This window comes from Dermacentor silvarum, chromosome 5 (assembly GCF_013339745.2).
Source record: "Dermacentor silvarum isolate Dsil-2018 chromosome 5, BIME_Dsil_1.4, whole genome shotgun sequence".
In the NCBI taxonomy this organism is placed as follows: domain Eukaryota; kingdom Metazoa; phylum Arthropoda; class Arachnida; order Ixodida; family Ixodidae; genus Dermacentor; species Dermacentor silvarum.
The window spans coordinates 99,552,573-99,578,520 of NC_051158.1; the positions used below are offsets into that span (position 1 = coordinate 99,552,573).

The 25,948-nt window shown below is 46.0% G+C and overlaps 1 protein-coding gene and 1 long non-coding RNA gene across 9 annotated transcripts in view; one reads left to right on the plus strand and one right to left on the minus strand.

The window, feature by feature from the left end:
- The window catches only part of LOC119453641 (oocyte zinc finger protein XlCOF6), a 791,503-nt gene that overhangs the window by 366,349 nt on the left and 399,206 nt on the right, over positions 1 to 25,948 (plus strand). The gene's annotated exons all lie outside the window — the stretch shown is intronic.
- The window catches only part of LOC119453653 (uncharacterized), a 415,401-nt gene that overhangs the window by 349,794 nt on the left and 39,659 nt on the right, over positions 1 to 25,948 (minus strand). The window lies entirely within an intron of this gene.

Consider the following 25,948-nt stretch of genomic DNA (forward strand, 5'->3'; position numbering starts at 1 on the left):
CTTGATGAGATACATATGATGATATATGAACCAGCAATTCTTTTTACTATTAGACTGGAAAGGCTTACAATTGGGGATCAACAGCGAATTTGTCAGGAACCTTCGTGCAGATGACGTTGTGTTCAGCAACAATGGGGACGAATTACAACAAATGATTGAGTACCTTAATTCAGAACATATACTAAGAGTGGGGTTGAAGATTAATTTGCAGAAGACAAAGATAATATTCAATAGGCTGGCAACGGAGCAAGAATTCAGAATCGCCAGTCAGCCTCTAGAGTCTTTAAAGCAGTACGTTTATTTAGGTCAAGTACTCACAGGGGACCCTGATCATGAGAAGGAAATTTACAGAAGAATAAAATTGAGTTGGAGTGCATACAGCAGGTATTGCCAAATCCTGACAGGGAGCTTACCACTGTCGTTGAAAAGAAAAGTGTACAATCATTGCGTTCTACCGGTGCTTACTTATGGAGCAGAAACTTAGAAGTTAACAAAGAAGCTCGAGAGCAGGTTAAGGACAGCACAAAGAGCAATGGAACGAAAAATGTTAGGCGTAACGTTAAGAAACCGGAATAGAGCGGAGTGGATCAAAGAGCAAACGGCGATAACCAATATTCTAACTAACATTAGGAGAAAGAAATGGAGCTGGGCAGGCCATGTAATGCGTCGCATAGATTACCGATGGAACATTATAGTTATAGAATGGGTGCTAAGAGAGGGGAAGCGCAATTGACGACAGCAGAAAACTGGGCGGGGTGATAAAATTAGGAAATTTGCAGGCAAAAATTGTAATCGGCTAGCGAAAGACAGGGGTAATTGGAGATCGCAGGGAGAAGCCTTCGTCCTGCAGTGGACATAAAGAATAGGCTGATGATGATGAATTATTTTTCAGCACTGTGTAATGTGCCACGCACACACAACATATGGCTGCCGCCCTAGGCACAGTGCGCCATTAACGGCATGTTCCCGCAAACGGAAGTGTCGAATACACTAAAGCCTATAGCATTTTTTTGCGAAGAAATATTACAAGAAACTCGTGTTACGGAACGGCCGTCGGTGTATCAATCGCAGTGCTAAGCATAAATGCCTGCGTCGCCTGTAATATAGCAGTGCCCCTCGTGCGAAACGAAGCGCTTATTTTTACAGCGAAGCTGTTAAGGGCTAGCTTATTCAATTAGATCGCGTCCGTGTGTAGGAAAAAACTATCATCATCATTTCGGCTTTATGGATGACTAACATGACTGATAGGCCATGACATCAAAAAAGTCGCTATACGAAACAAGGAGAGTAGTTTAATAGGCCGTATAAAGTTGTAAACATTCGCTTACTAACTAAATAAACAAGCACAGTGTCACGCGCGCACAGGTAAACATGAACACATCTCGCTCGATGACCGCGGAAATTCGCTGTCAAAACGCAGGAGTGAGAAAGCGCGCCAGCAACAACGTGCAAATTGACCTTCGCGCTATCTCGTCTCGCTTCAACGCGAAATATACGTCAAAAGCACAGCGCATACGGAGCTACCGGAACTCGGCGCGTGCACTTTGTCCCCACCGCAGATTGCTTTCAGGATACGGCGCCCGCGCGGCCGCGCTGTTCCACTACTGTGAAGATGTAAAAGCCCTTCCACTACTGTGAAGATGGAAGCCAGCAAAGCTGTGAATATGGTGGGTCTGCTGTAGAGATTATTGCTATAGTGAATTTATATATTATCATTACTGATTATATTGAGCGTCTTCAGCATGTTCGTCAAAGAGCAAGGACCCGGCGTCTTGTTTTCGCCCGGCGCAATGGTCAAGTAGTGTGTTTGCTCCGCCAAGTCCTGCCCCATCGTAATAGACTAGCGTATGAGCCACAGCGTTCATAGCCGCGGCACACTGCACGGCAGCGTCAGGAGCCTGTGAGATCTTTCCCGCTCCTGCTTTCGGCGGCCAATACCCACATATCCAACGCGGGTATGAGTCGCACGTGATTTCCTTCTTATATTCTTTCTTTCTCTCTCTCTTCCTCCTTTCTTGTCCCTGACTCATACCCACATATCCAATGAGGGTACGCTCCACACGTGATTTTATTATCGTTAATCGTGTTGTAACTGACGAGCATGTGATGATATATATGGACACTCCAAGCGCATTTCTGCCGTCGTCGTGAGATTCCGTATAAAGTCAAACGGCGATAAAAATCGTCGTCATACGCTGTGCGCGTGTGAAAGCGTACGAGGGTGAGCCGGCAATCGCGGCTCAATGTAGCGCACGCGAGGGAGGAAAGCAGGCCGGAAGCGCAGTCTTTTGCGCTAGAGCACTGCACGGGCCTGATTTTTCGGCCCGAGCCTGGCCCGGGCCCGCTTTACGAGGCCCGAGCTCAGCCCGGGCCCGGGCGTACATGACCGAGACCAGCCCGGGCCCGACCCGGGCGTTCATTACTAAGCTTAGTTAGGGCCCGCGTGTGCATGATCAGGCCCGGTCTGTAAGAAAAAATCTTTTTTTTTTTACTTACAGATTGTACCGTATCTGTCAGCCTCACCTTCTCGAGGTTTGATCAGCTGCAGTATATAAGCAATAAAAGGCCGAAATCTTTGTTTCTCCCACGGGAACATCAGTAATCCGGCCGATTGCCTTTGCTACTATTCTTCTGGTGGTGCGCATGCACTTACCTTGATTTGTACGATATGGTTCTATGATGTCATTTAGCATGCAAACATACAGGTCGTTTCACTGAACCAAATTTTTAAAGATTGCCTGTGGCAGATAGCACAGTTATAATCCTTGATCTAAACTACTCGATGAGGCGGCCATTACTTCCACGAGAAATCAAAACGCCTAATTGAAGAATTAACATAATTACGCTAATGAACGTTTTAATTAATTATTTTATGGCACATCTTTCAATCTGCGAATTATAGCCACCGAGTTCACAAGGCGTATCCACTTGGAACGAATTCTCAGGGACTAAACCAGTTTCGAGATAACTTTCAAAGTGTCCAGTTAATTTTGTGCTTAAATGCAAAAAGCGACGTTTTGTTAAGAACCTAACTGAAACGCCAATGCATTTCTCTGCAATGTTAGGGAATTAATATCTCGAAACTGGTGTCATCCCGAGAATTCGTCCCAAGTGGATCCGGATCGCCTTGCGAACTCCACGGCTACAATTTGCAAATTGCAATATGGGCCATCAGGTAATTAGTTAAAAACCTAATTAGTGAATTTCTGTTAAATATTCGATTATGCATTTCGATTTATTGTGGAATTAATGTCCGCCTGTTCGAGTAGAACAGCTCATGAACTAGAATTGTGCCATCTGCCGCAGTAAACCTTTAAGAATTTTTGAAAGTGTTCGCTGAAACACCCTGTGTATATATATATATATATATATTGACGCGTACTCTATCTAGACATTTAAACGACGATGGCAGTATGTGCTTTAACTGACTCCGAGTCGTAGGACAGGTTAATTCGAAGACGAAGAAGATGTCTTTCTGCTGGTGATTCTTAAGCTGTTCCGCTGTCTTGTTCGTGTTGCCTCTTGCTCGCATTGACTCGTGACAATATATATTGTCATGACAATATATATATATATATATATATACATATATATACAGAGTGTCCCAGCTACCATGCAGCACGATTATATATATATATAAAACGGACGCCTGTTCACTCTTCGGGTGTATAGCCATGTTGCTCATCCTGTTGACGTCGTCTACACAACCGGGAGATATGCCCGCGGTAGCCACAATAGTAGCGAATGGCTCGAGCTGGAAGGGGAGTGGAGCGGTAAGGCTGTACGCGCGCAGGTGGCGACAATGAAGCCACAGGAGCATAGTGGTCCGTTGGTAGAGTGGCCGCGGTGAACAAAGGGAGAGCCGCGACGTCGGCATATGTTTGCACATGTCAAGCGCAGGGGCCGTCGGAGCACGTTAGGTAAGTGACGCAGACGCAATCTCTCGCTTGATTATATCGCGTAAAAGCCGGTCGAAGAAGGGGCGACGCCAGGTTCTGTCGCACAGGAAGAGCACCGCCCGTGAAGTTCCTCCCGAACGATATCACGTATGAGCGTGCGCAATTCCACCGTTGAAGGCAGACGGAGGTCTGTGTTATCTGCGCATAGCCGTAGAGATTGAAGTTCCTCTAGGCGCTGGCAAGTGTCTCTTACATCTTGGATGGTGGCAGGATTTTGCGTGGCAAGAGCGCTAAAGGCGACGGTGTTTATGCCTTTAATAATATGCCGTATGTGGTCGGTCTGGGATATGGTGGCATTGACACGTTTGCACAAAGCTAGCACATCCTCAATGTATGATGTATACGATTCCCCGGGGAACTGGACACGCTCACCGAGCTTCTTCTTTGCGACCTCAGCGCGAACAGAGGAAGCGCCAAAGATCTGGCGTAGTTGCTGCGTGAACATTTGCCAGTCGGGGAGATCAGGCTGATGGTTCCAAAACCAAGTTTTCGCAACATTGGTTAGGTTATCCTTCTGTGAGTTATCCCGCTTATTGAAGTCGCTTGCCAGGTTGCAGTTTTGGAGCCATTCCTCGTCGTCATCTCCCCGCAGACCAGCGAAGACTGGTGGGTCACGGTGGCAGTTGTGGGTGGCTACGATGGACGGCGAAGGATGTACTGGGGTGGTAGTAGTGGACATGCTCGGATTGTCTTGAGCTGACATGGAAGTAGGTGGTATTCGGCGACCCGAGCGGAGCTCCAGTGAGAAGGGCGAGAAGTCTCGGGGAATGAAAAGCACCTTCCACCACTTGTAAGGAACCGTTTATTCCAGCCAAGCTCGAGCTACGACGAAGAACAAGCTGGGCGGCTGATGATGATAAATACAGATGAAGAATTTGTACATGTGATGATGATATGTAGAGGCGAAGAAGAGTCAGTGATGGGTCGTGCTCACAATATATATATATATATATATATATATATATATATATATATAAGAGAGAGAGGTGAACTACATCATGTGACATGAGCCCCCAGAAGTCGCCCCGCCGGATCAAATCGCCCCCACAAATCAGAGGTCACCCCCACAGACAGGATGGCATTCACTACAGTGGTGCCACGGGCAGGAGGGTAGGTAAATGTTTCTGTAATCTGTAAATTACAGATTACAGAAACATTTACCTACCTACATTTACCTAATTTGAGATCTGTAAATGTTTCTTTTTTTTTTCACTCAAATGTATTTTTCAGTCTCTTGTTTCTGCCAAGTAATGGGGCAAGCACCCAGTCAAGCTGCAGCTTAGCAACTTTTTGTGCTTGTCCTAGCATTCTTCTGTTCTTGTACAAAAGAAATGCTGAAATAAATTTGACTTGACTTTGACTAGTAGGATAGGGCGCCAAGCTACGGCTTTTTTTGGGGGACCGAGAGCCCTGAGGCCACCAGTGTAGACAAAGACGTACCCGAAGAGGCCCCAAGATTCAAGAAACGTAGAGTCTGTAGGAGGAAAAATAGACGTAAGCACCAGTGGTAAGGTTATTTGGACATAGGGTATAGTAACATGCAAGGTGGCAAGAATAGGCTGAAGTGGGAGGAGATAGACAAGCAACTAAGGCAGGAAAAGCTGATGGTATACGGGTTTGTGGAGACACATCTTAGGGACATGGAGCAACTCCCCTGTAATCCTGACTATGCATGGGAATATTGCAAGAGAACAGAGGGCAGCAGAAAAAGGGGTGGAATTGGGGCTTTCATTCATAAAAGTTTGAATTGGCAAAGGGTCAAACAGGAATGCAAGGAGCATTTCTGGCTAAAAGGGAAAGTGGCAGGAGAGCAGACACTCCTTGACTTTGTACACCTGTGGACAGGAGCAAATGCCAAAGAGGAAAACAAAAAAATGCTGGAATGCATATCAAGTGACATTAATGAGCTAGGAGGAGGGTGTGAGATTATTATACTAGGAGACATGAACGCACACATAGAAGACATGGACGGGTACCCAAACTCAACAGGAAACATCATGCTGGATATGTGTGAAAGGCATGACTTAGTTGTATGCAACAGTACTGAGAAGTGTGAAGGGCACATAACATGGGAGGTAGGGAGTATGCAGTCGACGATAGATTATGCACTAATGTCGCATAGGATGCATGATAGGCTAAAGGTAATGAACATAGATGAATATGGCTCCAGAAGTCTAGGTATAGTGATCACAAACGTATTAAGGTGAGTTTTGGAAGAGAGAGAGAGACAAAACTTTATTTTGATGACGCACGGAGAAGCGTCGATCTCCGTGGTGGGTGGAGCCTTCAGTCCAGGGCCCCAGCGGCGGTGGCAGCACTTTCGGCTCTGGCGATAAGCTTTCGCTGATCCTCCAGTGCCGAGCTGGTCAGCACCATCTCCCACTGCTCGTGCGTTGCGTTTCGATTTGGGGAGTTATTGGGGATATTTTGGCATGCCCATGTGGTGTGGTAGAGGGTAGCTCGCTCTGTACAGAAAGGACAAAGGGGCTGATAAAGGGTGGGGTACATAGCGTGAAGGAGCGTGAGGTGAGGATAGGTGTTGGTCTGGAGTTGCCTCCAGGTCGTGGCTTCAGCTCTGGTGAGGGATGGGTGGGGTGGCGGCATCGTTCTTCTCGAAAGGCGGTAGTGCTGCAGTATATCGTAGTAAGTTTGTAGTGTGTCTGGACTTGGGTCTTCTGGCGTCTCTTGCAGTGCCCGGTTGCAGTGACCTCGGGCTATCGTGTGTGCACGATGGTTTCCGCTGACGCCTTCATGTCCCGGTGTCCAAATTATCGTGGTGCGGGGTATTTCGTTGAGGCGATGTAGAATATCGCATGCGATTTTATGTAGATGGCCGTTCGCGTAGGCTCGACATGCTGATTGACAGTCTGTAAGAATATATAGTTCTTCGTTTTGTCTCGATGCCGAGATGGCGAGGGCAATAGCGGCCTCTTCGGCTGCGGCGACGTCCTGCGTACGAACGGAGGCGGATACCAGTTCTTGCTGTCTGTGTCCAGCCACGCTGATTACCATGCCCTCTCCATTCGGGTACATGGCCGCATCTGTCCAGCGAGCAGTGGAGAGAGTGCCGTATCTCCTTTCTATTGTTATCGCTCGTGCTTTTCTCCTGCCCAAGTGATATTCCGGGTGCATGTTACGCGGAACAGGCGCCACCATTATTTGCTCGTGTAGGGACTTGCGGAGTACTTCTTGATTGTTGGTTGTCGCCACAGGGTATTGCAACCTTCGAAGTGTTGCTCTGCCTGTTCTAGTGAGGTTGAGGCGCGTGATTTGCGCATGTCGGTGTGCTTCAATTAGTTCTTCTAATGTGTTGTGGATGCCCAGGGATAGAAGTTTCGTTGTTCCGGTTCCTGGAGGAAGGCCGAGGGCTTGTTTGTACGCTTTCCGCAGTAACACATTTATTTGGGCTTTTTCTGTTGATGTTAAGTTCAAATAAGGTGTCGCGTACGTGACCCTACTGACGATAAGGGCCTGAGTCAAGCGTAATAAGTCTTCTTCCTTCATGCCATGTCTGCGACTGGCAACTCTATTAATCATGCGAGCTACGCTGTAGGCAGTTTGTTTCAGTGCGTTTACAGTGTGGTTATTGCGACCACTATTTTGCATGGAGACACCTAATATGCGGAGTGTTTGGACTCTGGGTATAGGTTTTTGGTTTAGGTGTATTTCTATGGCCTCTCTCTCTGTGCTTTTTCTTCTTGATTTCTTTTTGAGAACGAGGAGCTCGGATTTTTCTGGGGAGCATTCCAGGTTGCACTCTTTGGCGTATTCGGTGACAGCGTCTGCCGCCGCTTGCAGGGCGTCCTGCTGTTCTCCATCCGAGCCTCGAGTTGTCCAAATGGTAATGTCATCCGCATATATTGCGTGACGAAGGTGCGGAATCTTCTCTAGATGCTCTGGGAGGTTTTTCATGGCGACGTTGAAGAGAAAAGGCGATAAGACTGATCCCTGAGGAGTGCCTCTATTTGGAACCTTTTTCTCTTTTGTTCTGAGGGTATCCACGCCTACCGTTGCCGTGCGGTCCGTTAAGAATGCTCGAATGTAGTTATAGATTCGTTCGCCGCAATTGAGTTGCGATAAGTTTTTTAGGATGGCCTCATGAGCTACGTTATCAAATGCGCCTTTAAGGTCCAGTGCGAGTATGCATTTTACATGTGTGGTGACATGGTCCAGTACTTCTTCCTTCAATTGGAGTAGTATGTCTTGAGTTGACAAATGTGGCCTGAAGCCGTACATCGTGTCAGGAAAGAAACCCGTGTCATCCACGTGAGGCTTCAGGCGATTGAGCACAGCGTTTTCGAAAAGCTTCCCCAGGCACGACGTCAGGGATATGGGTCGCATGTTGGTGAGACCTGGAGGCTTGCCCGGTTTCGGTATGAGTACTATGTGCGCGTGTTTCCATTCATTTGGTAGTGTTCCCGCTTCCCAATGGGTATTAAAGAAAGTCGTTAGGGCTTCTATTGAGTTGTCGTCCAGGTTTCTCAGCATTTTGTTTGTGAGCCCATCTTGTCCGGGTGTTGTGTTTCGAGTTAGGGAGTGAAGCGCTGTCCAGACTTCCGTGATTTCAAATGGGCGATCTAGGTCTTCATTTGGCTTCCCACTATATTTTGGTATAGATGTTTGGTTCCGTGTGTGATCGCCGATGTATTTTGCGTCTAGCTCTCGGAGAATATCTTCATCCGACCCCGGTTGGTTGCGAAGTATGCGTCTGATTGTGTGCGAGGTTTGTTGCTTGCTTTTGGTTGGGTCCAGTAGGTGTTTTAGGATTGCCCACGTTTTAGACGAGCTGAGCCTTCCGCTCAGGCTGGCGCACATTTGTTGCCAGTTTTGGCGCACCAAGACAGTAGCGTATTCTTCCGCCTGTTGTGTAAGAGCAGCTATGCGCAATTTTAGTTTTCTATTATGCTTTTGTTTGCGCCATCTTTTCAAAAGGCCTCTACGAGCGTCCCACATATGCACGAGATGTGGGTCTACCACCGGATTTTCCGTGGTGAGTTGCACCTGCTTTGAGTGTTGCCTGATCGACTCTTTGAGCTCACTCGTCCATTGTTGCAGCGATGTGATATTCTCCTTTTCTCTATTTTGTTGAACTCTCGCTTTACGAAATGCCGCCCAATCCGTCAATAAGATCTGACTGATGCGTTCGCGTGTATGCTTGAGCGAAATGGTAACCTCCAGGATGTGGTGGTCACTACCCAGCGTTTCTTCCATATTTCTCCATGTAGCCTTTTCGTGGTTCTTGATCATGGTAAGGTCCGGACATGTGTCCCTTGATACACTATTTCCCACTCTAGTTTGAAAGTCTGGGTCTGTGAGGAGTGTGAGTGCGTGTTTTTGAATGAGCGAGTGGATGGTGTTTCCTTTCTTTGAAGTGAGGTTGTAACCCCAAGTCGGATGCATCGCGTTGAAGTCACCTAGCACAAGCAGCGTGTTGTTTTTCGCCTCCTTGAGTGCCGATCTGATGAGGTAATCAAAATTTTCACCACATTTTTTTGGTGGGCTATATATGTTTAGGACGAAGACGCTGCGTGCCTTCCTGTCTGCCGGCAGTATTTCTATAAATACGTGGTCAATCTCACTACCATCCAGTGTGCGGTCTATTGCCGTCAGCCTGCGGGAGACAAGCACTGCTACCCTTGTATCTGTCTTCGCCATGTACGTTTCATATCCGGAAATGGTGGGCCTCGTACCTGTTTCCTGCAATGCGATAACCTGCGGTGGAGTTGTTGCGGTTTTTATGTATTGTTGTAGTGTGGCTTTTTTTCTTGAGAAGTTTCTGCAATTCCACTGCCATGCATGGAGTTCTTGTGCGTGATTATTGCGCTTACTCGCCATCGTGGGGTAATGGTGCGTTCTCCATGGACCTATCCAGATCCTCGACGCTTGAGTTCGCTTTCGGCTTCTTTCTTTTCTTTCCTTTAACAGGAAGATTGTCCGCTAGCTGCTCGCGGAAGGCGAGAAGCTGTTCCTGAAGTTTTTCGTGGAGGAAAAGTTGAAGCTGCTGCATCTGACGCTGTTCCTGCAGCTGCAGCTGTTGTTGTAGCTTTTGCGACAGGGAAGTTTCCATCTGGTGAAACATTTCGACGGACGACGGAGTGGTATTGGGGAGGGAGTTTGATTCCGATGACAGAGTAGCGAGATGCTCCTTGCAGGTGGTTGCTACCGCCTGACTTTCCGCTAGCGAAGCTCTTAGTTTGGCTATTTCTTCCTTTGCGGCTTTTATCTCATCTTTGGCCTCTTTCATTTCTTTAGTGTGTCTTTCTTTGATTTTTTCTATTTCTCTAATGTAAATTTCCCTAGTCTCTTTTAACTCCCTTGCGTGTGTCTCTCTGTCCTCTTTGAGTTGTTTACGGAGTTCGTCTATGAAAGTGGGGATTGTTATGTTTTTGTCTGCAGAGTTGGGATCACGAGCAGTGAGAGACGGAAAACAATGTTGTGACCAGCTCACCTGCGAGTTTGCCGATTTCTGCTGCCCTTGCGCTGCTATATGCCTGGCACGGGACGTCGACCTCTGTCGGGATCTTGACCGGGATTTCGATCGTGTTCCCGCCCGAGAAGAGTTCTGTGGCTGGCGAATGGTGGGCCGCGATTCCCTTTGGTCTGCAGTTTTCTTGGATTGATTCCGGTATCTTTCGGGACAATCCCTTGCAGCCGTGAGGTGTTCGCCCTGGCATAGGGCACACTTTGGAGTGCACTCGTGATCTTGCGCAGGGTTGGCCGTACCACACTTTGCACACAGGTTCACGTCTGGTTGAGGGCACACGTCTGCGCGGTGTCCCACCGTGCGACACAGTTGACATACTTGTTTCGCGGAGCGGTACAAGTAACAGCGTTTTTCTCCGTCCATGTAATACACGACGAAAGGCACTTCTTCCCCTTCGAAAGTGATGAGAGCCGAGTGGGTAGTACCTAGCATTCTCGCATACAGGACTGCATGTCCTGGCGCGTAAAGTCCTTCCATCAGAGTCCTTACGGAGGTTCCAGGGGTTATGCCGTGGATGACACCTTTGCCCGAGTTGTCAGGCGTTGCTGCGTATGCGGTAACTGCGTATTCTTTCTCTCCAAGTTGTAGAGATTTGATTCCGATTAGCTTGATCGCGTAATCTCTGTCGGGTACGCTCGCGATGGCGATGTTTTGTTGTGGCTCTATTCTTACGATCATGGTTTGCGTGCACGTTCCGATTGGCTGATTACTCGCCCTTTTGATGCTGTTGGCGATTTGATCCGTCTGCCACCTAGCAAACGTAAAAGTTTCTCGAGGGCGGAAAATCACCTTGTAATCATCTTTCGGTAGCGGAGGGAGTCGTCTGTGCACCGGTGCGGCTGTCGGTTGGGCGTGTTGCGTCTCCTGTGTCGTAGTTGACATAGATGTGTTTTCAGGTGTTTTGCTCGGCGTCCATTTCGACTTCCTACTCTTTACTGTGATCCATGGATCGTCATTTTTCGGCTCTTCGGAGGATTCTGACGTTACTGGGCCGTTTTCTGACGTGTCCATGAGCACGTGCTGCTGGGGCGGCGTGTCCGCGTCCATGCTGTGTGCCAAGCGAGCGCTAGCCCTAGCCGTACACGTCGAAACAAAAACGTCGGTAAAGTCCGTAAGATTTGGTGGACTGGCCTGAGAGTGGTCTCGAAAGATGCCTCTTCACTTGCGGCGCTGGTTGACGTCGGTGTCAGGTCGATACGGCAAGTAATTCAGCAGATATTGAGGTGAAAAGCAGGAGCCCATGTGAGGCGCGTTCGCATAGGCCAACCTCGTCGTCTTCTTATTCAGTTTTGGAAGAGAAATGAAAGTAGGTAGGAGGCAAGATGAACAACCAGGTGGGATATTTTACTCGGAAAAGCAGCTGGAAATAGCAACCCAACAAATTGAGGAAGTAATTTCAGAGGATACTAAAACAGAATGGACATATGCAAATTTAACAGGGCTATTTAAGCTAGAGCTTGCTAAGGTACGGGTCAGGCCAAAAGGGAACAGAAGACGTAAACCCAAGAGCTGGTGTGATGAGGAGGTTAAGAAGGCCATAGAGAAACGTTAGGAAGCAACCAGGGAACACAGATATCCAAAGCAGAGGGGTGAACCAGAAGCTGATGTAGACAGTAAATGGGATAACTTCTTAAACTGTAGAAGGTAAGCATGCCATTTGATCAATGAGAAGATTAGAAGAAAGGGGACCCAATGGTTGTCGGAAGTAAACAATAAGGATAGAAAAGCGGCCAAGAAATTTTGGAAACATCTCAACTCCTTGATAAGTGGTTCTTGAGGGAAAGGGAAAGGTAGGCGCTTTCCCTTTCCCTCAAGAACCACTTATCATCAAGGAGTTGAGATGTTTCCAAAATTTCTTGGCCGCTTTTCTACCCTTATTGTTTACTTCTGACAACCATTGGGTCCCCTTTCTTCTACTTGAGTAATAAGACTAGCGGAGAGCAGAGGTTTATAGCTACAGCTCAAGGTGTTCGACTAGAAGGAGATGAGGCAATGGAACATGTAAGAACAATGATGACAGAAAAATTTAAAGAATGAAACGTAGCATGTGCTCAATCAGGTGAGGATAGACTAGTCAGTGCAGTGGCTCCACTGGCACAAAGCGAGTGGGAAAGGGCAGAGAAGAGGGTTCCTAGTAGCACGTCGACAGGTCCTGATGGCATCCCAATTATGTTGATAATGACATTGGGCCCAAAATCTAAGAAAGCATTAAGAGAGGCAGTGAGCAAAATGATAATGGACGGTAAAGCCCCTGACGGGTGGAGACTGAGCAGGATGAGCATGATATATAAGGGGAAGGGGGACAAAGCTGACATAAACAACTACTGTCCCATAACAGTGACGTCAGTGGTTTATAGGGTGGTGATGCAGATTATAAAGGACAGACTGCAGGCATGGGTGGAGGGCGAGGAGGTACTGAGGGAACTACAAAATGGGTTCCGGAAACAAAGAAGGTTAGAAGATAATCTGTTCTCATTGATGCAGTCTATTGAAATATCCGAAAAAGAACTCGGGGGGCCCCTATGGCTCGCATTTCTGGATATCAAGGGAGCCTGTGACAGTGTAATCCAAAAGGATTTGTGGGACATACTGGGCACTCTAGATGTGGAAGATGGAGTAAGGAATCTTTTAAAAGATACCTATAAAAGTAACAAGGTGCTTATAAAATGGGAAAACAAGGTATCTGAGCCTATAGAGATACAGCAGGGGCTTAGGCAGGGGTGCCCTCTGTCACCTCTGTTGTTCATGCTGTATTTACAAGGATTAGAGAAAAAATTAGAGAGGAGCGGACTTGGCTTCAACCTTTCCTTTTTCAAGCATAGAGAATGGATTAAACAGTCATTACCAGGACTGATGTATGCGGATGACATTGTACTTATAGCTGACAGCAAGGAAGACTTGCAGAGATTAATGGACATCTGTGGTAAAGAAGGAGATAGCTTAGGTTTGAAGTTTAGTAAAGAAAAATCGGCAGTCATGATTTTTAATGATAATCAGGGCAGCGAGCATAGGATACAGGAGGTTACGCTGGAGGTAGTGGATAAGTACAAATATCTTGGAGTGTGGATAAACAATGGGGCTGAGTACCTAACGGAATATGAAAAATATGTAATGGCTAAAGGTAGCAGAAATGCAGCTGTGATGAAAAATAGGGCACTGTGGAATTACAATAGGTACCAAGTGGTGAGAGGGATTTGGAAAGGGGTGATGGTCCCTAGTTTGACTTTCGGTAATGCGGTCCTGTGCATGAGATCAAAGGTTCGAGCAAAGTTGGAAGTTAAGCAGCAAGGGGTAGGTAGGCTTGCCTTAATTGGGAGCACATGGAAATACACCAAATCAGGGGGTACAGGATGACATGGGATGGACGTCATTCGAGGGCAGGGAAGCTAGCAGCAAGATAGAATTTGAGGAGCGATAGAGAGAAATGGCAGAAAGCGGTGGGCAAGAAGACTTTTCAGTTATTTGTACACGAGGAATGTTGACACAAAATGGAGGAAGCTCACCAGAAAATTGTCAATCAAATATTTGGACTGCAGGAGGGGTGCAAACCAGGAAACAGCGAAGGAACAGAGAGGGGTCTATGGAAAACAGGGATGCAGACGAAATCAGCACTGGGAACATACAGAACTTTCAAGCAAGAAATTGCCAAAGAAAATATCTATGATAATTCTAGGGGAAGTTCTTTGTTGTTTGAAGCCAGGACGGGAGTATTGTGGACTAAGATGTACAAAGTCAAGTACTAAGTTATAGACACATACACAGGTGCGTGTGGAGAGGAAGAGGAAATGGCTGAACACCTCATACTTTTCTGTAAAGGGCTTAACCCAACAGTGCAAAGCAATGGGGCTGATTTTTTCAAAGCATTGGGGTTTACGGACAGTTAAGGCAAAATAGACTTTAAGCGGGTAGAAATAACCAAACGGAGGTTATCTGATAGGTGGCTAAAATCAAGGCAGGGGTGAAATGTCACCCTCCACAAAGTACAAAATATGTAACTAGTTACGGCTAGGTGGTGTGTGCCACCGCCGACCTCCTCATCCATCCATCCATGCATGCATCTGTTCCAGACCACACAATCCCTTTCTGCCATGGGCAAACGCAAGGCGCAGCATGCTGCGGCTCAGCATCTGCACAGACAGCAAGCTACTCCGGCGGCGAGGGTGCAGGAAGCATTGGCAAAGCAGCAAAAACGCCAAGCGGACCCGGAGTTGAGGGTGTGGGAAGTATCGGCAAAGCGCCAATAACACCAAGCGGACCCGGATTTGAGGGCGTGGGAAGCGGCCACTGATCTCCACTAGATCAGTGGAAGCGGCGGCTCGCCGGCAATGCCGACAGCAAGCTTCCCGGAGGCGAGAGCGAGGGAAGCGGCGGCAAAGCGGCAACGCCGACAACAAGGTGCTCTCTTACGGTGCATCTCTTATGACTACAAGCAACCCACGACCACGAGGGGAACGTGCATAGACCTCGTCTTTGCAAACTACAACTTCGAATTGAAACCATGACAGCAGTTCTTTAAGTGCCAATTGCAATGCTTAAGGTATACTCGAGGCTGTAAAACGCAGCTTAGGCTGCGCTGAATAGGGAAACTCAAATGCCTTCTTCCTCACCATGTCTCGATCCTGTGTTGTTTAACTACACAACTGAGAACTATTCGCTTCGCGAGTACATAAAAGAGAACCTCACATATAGCCGCCTCAAAGAGAAGACATCACAAGCCTTAAATGAATTCACTTGATTTTTGACTTTCATAGGGGAATAACGATATCTTCAATAAGCCCCATACTGCTAATGATTGAGGCTTCGGCATCTTTCTAGCTGCAGCCATACGGTTTAAAAGGCATATTTCACTGAAACATTTGTGCTGAGCAACCTGTGTCAGTTCGCCAAACAGATTCGTGATGTCTGTTCCTCCAGAAACAAGCAGCAGTAAATTGCACAAGTGAGTTGCACGTGTAGCACGGAACAGTGAATAAATATTGGTACATTCCTTTGCGTATTCTGCAAATAGCTATAAGCCTCAATTAGCTTTACTTCAAATTAACGCCACTTAAAATTAACCGGTTAAGAACGGCCTAATTTTGAGAAGCAGTTAAAGAAACTAGTAGTGCTGGTTGAATCTAAACTGCAGTGTCAGGCCCTCGTGTTACTGCAGAGTGTTTCTGTGAAGAAATGAAAAATTAGATATTATACCATGGGCTACTCGTCATAAGCAAACACGTTTTAATGGGTTAAAATCAAGGTAAATGTAGCAGTCATATATAGCAGACATAGTGACATGCTCGTTGCACCACTGCAGGTATGGTATCCTAACTGGATTCTTATGTGCTATGTTTATGCATTTATGCTTTTATTAGTCACACGCTTTTTATTAGTCCCTCATCTGCAAAGTCTAGATCCGCAGATGAAAAACACGCATTGGGCTGGTCTGAGCTCCTTCGGCTGGCACTGCAGCGTTGTCCTTGAGAAATTAATTGTCATCTAGGAAATAAGCTCTTTGAATAAGTTTGCGCGAATGAAGACATCATAAAAATGTATTTGAGATGACCGTCATAAGTATACAAGCACAGGGAACGACAGGGAACAAACGGAAATACTGCAGAAGGCGCCTGGACAGCGCCCGAACAGCAGCAGAGGACAGGCGCGAGTCCGTGCCGTGACATCACGCTCGCAGCGCTCACAGCGCCCCTGTAGGTCGTTCTCGGGGCTAATAGCTTGCTTTATTTCCTCTTTCCAATCCAACAATTATTTTGCGTATCTGCCTTATTTTATTTTGCATAACGTTCACCAGTACCTTGTATTCCCAGACTGCTGTAGGAAAAGCCTCAATTTTCTTCTCTTTTTTTGCGATCTCTGTCATTTGCTCTTCATTCATTTTTTTTAATTCTGAGGCTATTGGTTCATGTTCTGCATTGGTATCTCTCCCAAACTTTAAATGCTAAATGTCTATGATCCCTACTCAGGCTATTTTTTCCATTTTTGTCTATTATCATTTGATCTAGTTGTTCGTTGACCATTTCTGAGACTAAGGCATAGGCGATACATGACTGCCTGTTTCCGCATTGCCATGTTACCTCTCCATGACACTTATTTTCCCTGTTAACTACTATAAGGTTCTGTTCATCACACAGATCCAGCACTAGAGAGCCGTTGTAATCAGTATATCCATCTAAATCGTCCATGTGCGCGTTCATATCTCCCACTCATATCACCTGGCCCGATTTTCTGAACTCATTAGTATCGCTTCTAATGCAACCAACCAATTTCTCATTTTTTTCTCTGCTATCACTACCTGTCCATAGGTAAGCTACTCCCAGCCACGTCTTTTTACCTTGCCATGTACCACTAATCCATAAATGCTCCTTACATGTCTCTTTTACCCTTCGCCACTTCAGACCTCACCTAATTAGTATGCCTACGCCTCCGCCTTTCCTTGACCCGGTCATTCTGTTGCACCCTTCCCATACAAAATTGTCAATAACAGGCGGCTGCTCCAAATCTCGTAGATGTGTTTCGGTCAAGGCGTACAGGCTAATCGCTTCATCATTCAGTTGCGTTTGAATTTCCAGCCATTTTGCTGCTTGCGACCACCCTGCATGTTAATGTAGCAAATTTTACCTTCTCTATTCTTATCCTTTCTGCGTCTTTTCCTGACTCCTGGTCGCCTAATCCTGCCCTTTACTGGTGTTTCGCTATGTTCAATACTCAATCCTGCTTCCTGATTGCCTGGGGCCCCCCTAAAAAAGCTACAGCTCGTGCCGCGAATCGACGTCCGACCGGTGTTGCTACACTTTCACTAAAATGTATCCCGTCACGCACAAAAGCGCCTTCGCGGCCTGCTCGGTGCACTTCTCGGTTGATGTCAATGACCGTAAAATTCATTGCTTTAGCTAGAGTCCAAATTTCCCTGTTTACTGCAAGCACTGCCCTTTCAATTTCATACTTCTGCCTTTCTACCTCTGGCACTGTGCATAACGCGATTTGTACTTGCTGTGAAACATTCGCAGGTCGGTGACCCCTTTGGCTATTTGCTATGTGATCCCTGCCCCTCGTCCGTGCAGTACGTCACGCACTCCACCCATCAGTGGTGCACCGACAGGGGGGGGGGGGGTTTCGGGTGTTGTAACCCTCCCCTAGCTCCCCCCCCACGCGTCCAGCCCCAACAGTCCAACATGTAACTTCAGTGCTCTGTTCACATTACCATTACAATTCAATTGCAATTCAATTGCAATGGCAATTAGAATTACAATTCAGGAGGTGGCTTGAGGTCGAATTTTCCTCATTAACAAATATACTCTATCACTGTCTTGTATCCATTCATTCACTCTTAAATTACTTTGAGTAAAACGCTGAAGAAATAAACATAGTCAACCTTGGTGTCATTATATTATTATAATTATTAGGCATTTTATTTGGTGTTGGATTCCACTGGCAAAAGCAAGGAAATTGCATATAATGCAAAGTGCTTGTTTCAGTGCTGCTCTGTTTTCAGTGCTTGAAAATCCGGTGTGACACGTATGTGTGCCCTAATCCCTCCGCGTGTCTGTTCCGTTGCCCACAATCTTTTGCAGGTGAAGCAAGTCTATGTCCAGAGACTTTGAGCCAGGGTGGCCTTTACACCACCATCACTTCCGCCTGGGGCCAGTGATACGTGCACATTGTCCATTGCCTGCAGTGCTCCGCTCCCGAGTCTGCAGCTGATGCCCGCCATCTGCTTTAGAAGTGTCCTGGGGCTCTGGGACAAAGACAACTCGCGAAAGTGTACCTAAAGGTGTAAAAGTGAACAGTGATCAAGACTACGAATGATAGATTATGGACAACACATTCTTTAAAGGAGTACTGACACAAAAATTTGAAGTCGAGATAACACGTGAGATCGATTTAGGTGGACACACACACATTGTCTACAACATATCAGCGGTGAATATAGCTTAGAACATTTAAAATCAATTATAAAAGTATATGCACGCAGCCAACGGCAAAGCGCAGCACCTCGCGACATTTACATCAAGGAAAGATTGTAAATAACTGAGAAAACGCTACGTCACGAGTTTGCGCTGCCGTCGGGGCGGGGCCGGTGAGCAATTCTCCCCGCTCCGAATATAGCTTAGAACATTTAAAATCAATTATAAAAGTATATGCACGCAGCCAACGGCAAAGCGCAGCACCTCGCGACATTTACATCAAGGAAAGATTGTAAATAACTGAGAAAACGCTACGTCACGAGTTTGCGCTGCCGTCGGGGCGGGGCCGGTGAGCAATTCTCCCCGCTCCGATCGTCCCGGTGCTTTTTTTTTCTCCCTGGTCAAGACGCTGGCCTCGTTCGCCGCTGACGGCGGCACAAAAACCGACTTAATTGTTTCTGGCACGAGATAACTCTTCAAGCGACCTCGAAAGTGTGCATGTTATGAAACGTTGTGTGATATGGTTAATCGTTGGCGTGATTTTGGCTCGTAAGTGGTCAGTGCAGCAGCCGCAGCAATCGTCTCTACGAAGCGGCTCGCTTGCCTTGCTAACGTGTTTTCTCATTGCTACCAACGCCATCGGCAATACTAATTGTAATGTCAGGAGCATCATAAATGTGCAAACGGATCGCAAGGACCGTCGGTCCCGGATCAGACGGCCAGCGAGCTAGGCCTATACCATTTCCCAGCGATCGCCAGCTCGCCTATGGTGGATCGAATCTAAAGTGGTTGGCCACGTCTAATACAGTGGTGAAGCCCGCCTGGAGGAAATAGTTGCTGCTGGATGACAAAAACGAGGACGGCCACGACAGGGCGACGACATCGCAAAGCTCGTGCAGGCATAGCAGATGAACTAGCAACACGAAGCTCGCTCGCCTGCGAGTGCGCTGGCTTGAACATGTCACAGTTTTGTGCGATCACATGCTCACTGTGTTTACAATCCCACTTCTCCCATCTCATTGCTCTCTGAAACCGAAACTTGGACTGGTCGCTGCAAAGACTCCAAATAATTACCTGTCATGCTCTGAAGCAAATGAGGTTTCACACTGTGATTACTGGGTCATTACCTACTTAATAGAACAGAAAAAAACAAGATAGAAAATTTTTGTGTCAGTTCTCCTTCAAGTCTGTTGCAGTATCCAAGTGAAACAAGCCTGCATGCATATATTTAAATTCAAGCTGACGTTACACTGCATGTGTAGCAACCAAAGAAAATAAGAAATGAGCATTTCGTAGCAGGCGAGGGGCACTGCTATATTCCAGGCGACGTGGGCCTTTATGCTTAGCACTGCGAATTGATCGATACATCAAAGAGCATTCCGGAACGCGAGTGCCTTGTAACATGTCTTTGCAAAAAATACTACAGGCGTTTGAGCATCTGACACTTCCGTTACATGCCGTTAATAGCACACTGTGCCTAGGGTGGCAGCCATATGGTCCACGTGCATGGCGCATTACACAGTGTGGAAAAATAATTGCTTGTCTATACATACTTGTACGTACTTCATCAAGGGAAATGGCCTACAAAAGTAAAGATAACACATCGAACTGCATATAATGGAGGCCAGACCCAGATGCGGCGGCAATGCTAAGGTGGATCTAGAGGCTTCTGCCCCCTACTCCACATCCTTCTCCCGAGACATGCCGGCTTCTCTGCGCACACAGCATTGAGTTTGCAGCAAGACCCCCCCTTATCCGCAATCCATTCTCCGTAAGCATTAATGAGGCCTTATGTTAAGTCTGTGTGTAAGCAGATCAGTGGGAAAAAGAAGGGAGGGGTTCTGCGGCGCTTTGGAAAAGCTGGTGGGGTACCCCCATGCCTGCCAAGTTTGGAGAAATTAAATCCGGAAGATCTTCCGAACAAGGGGGGGGAGAGGGTCATTTGGTTACACAACACCCCCTTCCCCCAACGTCGAAGTACTGCCAGGAGAACTTCATTGTAATTTTATTTACAGACATACAAATGACCACATGAACATCAAGGTCTCACTTTTGTAAGCATTTCGTTGTTGCTAATTTTTCCTTCAAAAATTCTTTAAAATTTCATGAAATTCTCGGGTCTTACGTCCCACAACTACCATCTGATCATGAGGCGCACCGTAGTGGGGAACTCCGGATTAATGTCGACCACCTGGGGTTCTTTAACCCAATGGACGGCACACGGGCATTTTTGCATTTCGCCCTAAACTAAATGCAGCCGCCGCGGCCGAGATTTGATCCTGTCAACTCGTGCTTAGCAGCGCAATGCCAAAGCCACTGAGGAACTGTTAAATGCCCACCATGCGGTTGCATGGTGGGTGTTCAAAAATTCTTCAGATAATGTTCGATTGTAAGAAATTCGTGCGAGGATCACATTTCCCAGCGTCTTCAACGCGCGACACATGGACGAACGGCACTGCGTCCTCGTATTTTTCACGATGTTAAATCGCCGCTCACGGTATCAATTGCTCTGTGGTATCAACAAAATACCCAGCGTCACTTCGGCTGAGCACTACATTAAAACTACTTCACATTTTTTACGCTAGCGCTCGTTGCATTTAAAGCCATGACTGACCGCAGGTCTACGCAATGCCAGAGCAGCTGACGCCGAGGAGAATGATGGAGAGTCTAGTTACATCTAGTGTTGCTAGTTGCGGAAGGCGGCATTCACTGGCTAGCGTAATGGGACTAGGGTCACTATGGCACCCAACAACCCCGTCAGCATAAGGAGCGGCTCCGCAGTTATCGAAATAGGGCATGTATAGGGTTTCCCTACAACTTTCTTAATGTTTTGCGGGATGAACTTCTAACTGGATTAGATTGGGATGGATTTCTTTTTGCCAATGTGGCCTTGATAAAGCGCTGGACATGGGAACGGGACCAAACAGCAATTTCTGGGAGATTTTCCTATCAACCGTACAACCGGAAGAAATGGTCCCAATCCGGGAGTCTCCCGGGTTATCCGGGAGACTTGGCAGGTATGGGTATCCCCAAGGCCAAAAAGATTGAGAACCTCTGCCTTGTGTAACTGTGCACCGTTCTGTCTAAGCAAGACCTATATGCTAGCAGAAATCACAAGGGAATCTGAAGTGATGTACGATAGCTTCAACACATCACTTATTGTGAAGAGAGCCTACACATGACAAAAACGTATACATAGAATAGAATTAATTGTTAATGTCATTTTGCTTCTACACATTTGTAGAGAAAATGATCACTCATGGCCGAATGAGAAGATTCCAACAAAACAAATATGCATGTTCATTCACGAGTACACTTACACCGCTTATGTTCTAAACGTCTCACAAACGTAGCTTAGCTGCAACAAGGCATCCACATATTGGTTCTACTTAAACAAACAACTTCCCAGCTATTCAGGACATTAACAAATCAGGAAAACATTATGCAATTAGCATTCCTTGTGCACATGTAAACCTCTTTTCATGCACAAGGATGTTCAACTAGGCAGCAGTCTACTTGGAGAACAACATGTCCAAGTGAGACGTACAACATCCACAATTTATTGCAAATGCATATTTTACAGTACACAAGAGTTTTTGTAGGCATAGTGAATAAACAAGTACTTCCCTGTTGAGCCGTTACATTAAAAAAAAATCACATAGCCATGGCCACTGAAATATGTGCCGTAAGCTGATTACCAAAATTTTCTCAGCAAACTTCAACACAGCTGGCCCTCAGCTATATCATAACATACCTAAAGAACTTGTTATTAATATATTTATTTTCACAAGGTGTACCTACATAACTGGTACCATACTTGACTGTGGATTTCGTAGTGATGTCATGTGTCAGGTCATATCAGTGTTCTCAAACTGTTTAATTACATTTTAAAAACACATTGAAACAATTTGTCACATTATGCTGGAACATGCTATGAAATACCTTGGAAGCTCAACATTTCCGAGCATACGGCAACGCTTGTGTAACAGAATACCATGCAGTATACTGCATACGTATGCATATTCCCAGTTCAGATTTTACTTAATACATATAGATAATACATCTAAATCTAAATGGCTTGACTGTGTGGATAGACAATTGGTATTTGAGTTCACAAGTTACAAAGAAGCCTGCACTGCAATGGTCAATTGCGCTTGTGTTGGTGCAGATGTCTCTTCACGTGGCTGTAACATGCTAAAGCCTGAAGACGTCACCAAAATGGCCAGAGTGGATGTGGAGGTAATACTTAGGAGTGGAACTTGCAAAAAAGAAAAAATTCTCACACTTATTTATTACATGTAGGTACATTGTTGCCCAGTGTGTCTGAACCAGTGATGTGCAAAATTCTGCAGATTGAATGGAATGCGAATCGAATAGTGCCAGAAGTGAAATGAGTCAAACGTTGAATACGTTTCAAATAGTTTTATAAAATGAACAGCTATTATAAAAATATGTATAAAACAATGTGCACATCCTCATGTTCATAACACTGGCAAGTTCCTGTCGTTCCATCGCACTTATGAAGCATTGTTTACTAAAAGCAAAAATGGAGCATAAGGAACAAATTAGAAATTTGCTCGCACAGAAAGGGCTCTTCGGAGAGCACAGATGATCGCTGCATAGCCAGGAAAGTCTAGCTGCCCGAGCAACGTGTACATCCTCTACTATGCACATTCTCATATTTTATGCCTATACTATGCCCACAGGGGCGAAACTTGTCGTACTTTTGCTTCCATTCGAGGTTTATTTGTGCGCACGTAATGTTTAAAGTGTCGGACGGTTATTACAACATATAATATTTCTATATACGAAGTGCCTATTCAAAAGCATCAAATACTCGCACACCCTCAATCAAAACAGTTCATTCTTAAATTTGGTATCTTAAAAACATGTCACATGCACAATTTTGTTGGTGAGTAAATTCCTTACGAGAGACTGGCACAACTGCAATTCAGAAAGAATACGAATGTCGGAAAACAGAATTGTCCAAATTTGCAAGAATGTAATATACAGTGCAGGTGTTATTGTATGCTCCATTCAAAATGTAAATTTTATACAAATATTTCTACAGATAAATGTCAAACTAGTGCGTATAGAAATGCTGATACATTAGTTAAAATAACATGTAGGGATGAATAAGGCTTGGGGTACTTGACATTTGACTAGACTTAAATTACTCATGCATAATGGTTATGCTAACAAGTTGTTTATGCGCTAATAGTGAACTTCCAACTGCCATTACCAAACTTCTCTTGCAGCCACTGATACAATAAAATGCTAACATCACTATATTTTTCATGCTGCCAATCAAAAACTAAAATACCAAGAACAGACAATGAGTACTCATTAAAAACAGGAATTTATTTGGTGCTTTGATGAAACAGACAGTTCAAACTTATTGAATGATCAATTGATTTAAAAAGTACCTATTTGTAAAAAGTACCTATTTGTAAAAAATAGGAATAAGATCAAAAAAAGGAATAGAATAACATTAAAAGAGTCTTCAGATGAACCATGTATACAAGAGCCTAGAGGCAGCAAATACATGAATGGGTCTAACAGAACAGGTTCATATATACCAAAAGACAATGCAGTTGAACAGGTGGCAGTATAACGAACTTCAATAACCAAATTCTCGATATAATGAAGTATTTAACTTTTCATAGCCTCTTTACCATAGAACACCATGTATTTTGAACTTCAATATAATGAAGTGTCTTTGTACGTTTAGACGCGATTTCATTATAAAAAAATTTTTCTACCGCTGCAAAGGCATACTGAGACAATAAATAGAAACTTCCACTGACGCAAATGGCCAAGTGATTGAATTACAAGCGGCTGCTTGCAAACACACCTCAAATCGCACACCGCTCGACAAGAACGACCGCTGAAGTGGAGTAGAACTTGTCGCTGGGCGAGTTGGTTGAGATCGGAGGAATACATGGTTGCGCTAACAGGAAAACAAAGGCTTAGAAAGAAAAGTCGCAAACGATAGGTTGGTTGGGCGCTCGACCTAGCGCCTGACCTATCGTTTCCTACTTTTCTTTCTAAGTCTTTGTTTTCCTGTTAGCGCAACCATGTATTCCGCTGAAGTGGAGCAGCGTTATGTTTCATATAAAAGGCCATGTGCGATAAGATCCTATCGCGCCCCGCGCACTATGTGCTTTAGGTGGCTTCACGAATGACGCCTTCCCGCGCAAGAAAAGAGAAAGGGAGGAAAGCGAGCTCGCAGTAACACGATGAAGCGTGCGCAAGGGGGCGGGTAGTTGGTGCACATGGCTGTAAGCGCAGCTGAGCGCGTACTCAGCCGTGCACCCTGCTTTCGACGTAATCTGCCGAGTGTGTAAAGGGCTGCGCGTGCCGAGACGGCGTGATATCATGTAAGCTGTCTTCCCGCGCGTTTAGTATTGGAGGTCACGTAATCTTCGAATTTCGGAGACCCGTTGAAACGAGAGGCAGACGAAGCATTCACTCCCGCTGCCAGCACTTTTCATGTTAGCAGTCATCCCAGTGAGGGCGACGTTATCAGTCGCGGGAGCGGAGTGTACGCGAAAGCGTGGCTGGCTTCGCTTAATTCGCACCGGCGATGCGCGGATACCGTCAACGTGGTGTGCAACCGTATCATTTGTCGCCGACTTCCAACTTCAACAAAATGGATTGTTTCTCATTCAGAGTTGCTTTTTTTCGGTTGACCGATAATTTGGAAAATTTTGCAGCTCCTTCCCGTGTAATAAAAATCGACAGGCGACTGTACTTTTTTGCATAAAAAGTCCAATTTCAATAAAACGAAATTTCGATATGACGAAGCAAATTTCTGATTTTACCGACTTCGTTATATCGAGGTTTACCTGTACTAAAAAAAACGGAATTTAGAAAGCAGATTACAACACTTGTACTACCTGATGCAGTAGAACGCTATGCAACATGCTACATGTCTAGATTCTTTTTCAAACTCAAGGTCCACGCTGTTGTTCACCTACCCTACAATATCGCGGTGCGTTTCTCTCTTATGTCTGTTCAAGTGTTGAGACTGTGTAAAGGACCTGGAGCAGACGGTGCAACTGTACGGCCGGTCACCTGTATGAATGCGCTGGTGTATCTTCAGGGCATTCTTCAACGAGAAGCTCTGAAGGCATAAAGGGCACTGAAATGGCTTCTCGCCTGTGTGGGTGCACAGGTGTCTCATAAGGTTGCCCTTTTGTGAGAAGCTCCGAGAGCATGAAGGGCACTGATATGGCTTCTCGCCTATGTGGGTGCGCAGGTGGGCTTCCAGGTGGGTCTTTTGTGAGAAGCTCTGAGGGCATGAAGGGCATTGAAATGGCTTCTCGCCTGTGTGGGTGCGAAGGTGGCTTTTCATGTGGGCTTTTTGTGAGAATCTCTGAAGGCATGAAGGGCATTGAAACGGCCGCTCACCCGTGTGGGTGCACAGGTGACGGCGTAAGGCGGCTCCTTTTGAGAAGCTCTGAGGGCATGAGGGGCATTGATATGGCTTCTCGCCAGTATGGACGCTGGCATGTGCTTCCAGACGAAACAGTTTATCAGTCTCATAGTCACATCGGTGGCATCGGTGGAGGCATCCTTGCTTTGAGTTGTCACATGTGGCA